The sequence below is a fragment of the Nannospalax galili genome, unplaced genomic scaffold (assembly GCF_000622305.1).
Source record: "Nannospalax galili isolate Female #2095 unplaced genomic scaffold, S.galili_v1.0 scaffold1077, whole genome shotgun sequence".
Lineage (NCBI taxonomy): Eukaryota > Metazoa > Chordata > Mammalia > Rodentia > Spalacidae > Nannospalax > Nannospalax galili.
Genome location: NW_008340429.1, coordinates 1,061,565 through 1,062,772, shown reverse-complemented (window position 1 = coordinate 1,062,772; position 1,208 = coordinate 1,061,565).

Below are 1,208 nucleotides of genomic sequence, written 5' to 3'. Positions count from 1 at the left end.
AGTCACAATGGGGTAGAACAGCCCAGACTGTGGGCATCCCTCCCTGACTTCTCTAAGCTGGGCCAAGAATAAAATGCAAGCCCATTGTTCAGGATCCCAGCAACAAGAATCTGTAAACCAGGGGGCAAGAGCTAGTACTTCATCTAAAACCTTAGTTACATCCTTTTCTGTTACCCTAACTTGCCTACTCCTGAGGAGAGAAACCAGTGCATCAGTGCAGGGGCTGGCAGCAGCTGGATGACTATTTCCCATACTGGAGGTCACTCACCCTGTAAGATGTACCCAAAGGGACTCAGGAACCGTTCAGGAAGACGATCAGTGGAGACAGGAATGACACGCCAAACCGAAGACTGCAAGCCAGAAGAAGAAGCACAGGAGAACAAAGCCAGCGAGCACCCATGGAAGAATCACTGGCAAAGAGGGCATCCAGAGCCCTGAGTGTTACAGCCCGAGTGTTACAGCCTCATGGGGTCGGGCTTTTCGAGCCCCACGTTGGGCGCTAACTGTGGTCACCAGCTGTGACTGCTCTCCTCCGGCTATGGCTGCTTTCCTGCTCTCTTAGTTCCTCTGATCAGTCTGGTCCAGACCCCAGGGCTGGTGAGGAGACTGTGTCAGCAGAGCCACATTCAGACACAGGAGACCAGGTTCAATGACACAGGTCTGCTTTATTGCAGGAAGGCACAAGCTTATATACAGATAGTGGCCCAATCACAGCACAGCAAGTAGGATGCCTTGATTCCAAGGGTGGTGATTAGGGAGTGGCAAGCTCTAGGGATCAGTCTCATGATCTGCCAATGGGAGCAACATGTCACAAGGCATCCTTTCCATTATCCTGGTTCCTGTAGTTATGACTGGTTGCATACTTATTTATCAGAGTCTGGTTCTAGGATCCACATATGAGGGAGACATATGTCTTTTTTTTTTGAGTCTGTGTTACTTCACTTAGTATAACAGTTTCTAGTTCCATCCATTTACCTGCAAATTTGTTGACTTCGTCTTTCTTTACTGCTGAGTAAAACTCCATTGTATAAATGAACCCCATTTTTATTATCCACTCTTCAAGTGGGGGACACTTAGGTTGCTTCCAACTCTTAGCTATTGTGAAAAGAGGAGCAACAAACAAGGACACACAAGTGTCTCTGCAAAAGGATGAGTTCTTTGGGTATATGCCAAGGAGTGGTATAACTGGGTCAAATGGTAGGTTCATT